Source organism: Myotis davidii, unplaced genomic scaffold (assembly GCF_000327345.1).
Source record: "Myotis davidii unplaced genomic scaffold, ASM32734v1 scaffold204, whole genome shotgun sequence".
NCBI lineage: Eukaryota > Metazoa > Chordata > Mammalia > Chiroptera > Vespertilionidae > Myotis > Myotis davidii.
This window is the reverse complement of record NW_006299715.1, coordinates 6,312,311-6,312,788: the sequence shown is the minus strand read 5'-3', so window position 1 is coordinate 6,312,788 and position 478 is coordinate 6,312,311.

Sequence of the window (478 nt, the reverse complement as noted above, 5' to 3'; positions counted from 1 at the left end):
GGGATTTATTTACCTTCTGTAATTGAAACTTTGATGCAGCTCCAGCTCAGAGGCCAGCTGGCAGAAAGCAGGTACCTGGGGTTTCTTTAGCTTCTATAATTGCAACATTGTTGCTTAGAGTGCAGCTCAGAGCCGGGCTGCGGAAGTCGGGGAACCTTGGCTCCCTCCATCACTGGATCAAGCAAGCATCATGTTTGCTTCAGCTGCCTGGCTGCTGGTCGCCATCTTGGTTGGCAGTTAATTTGCATATCACCCTGATTAGCCAATGGGAAGCCTAGCGGAGGTATGGTTATTACCATATTTGTCTATTATTAGATAGGATAGACTAGAGGTCCAGTGGACGAATTCAGGTGTTGGTGGGGTCCCTTGGGGTAGCCTGCGGGGATCAGACCTGAGCTTGTGCCCCAGACTCACAGCCCCAGCTCATGCCCCGAGCCTCACAGCCTTGCCTGGCACCCCGCCGTGACCGTGCCGCCTC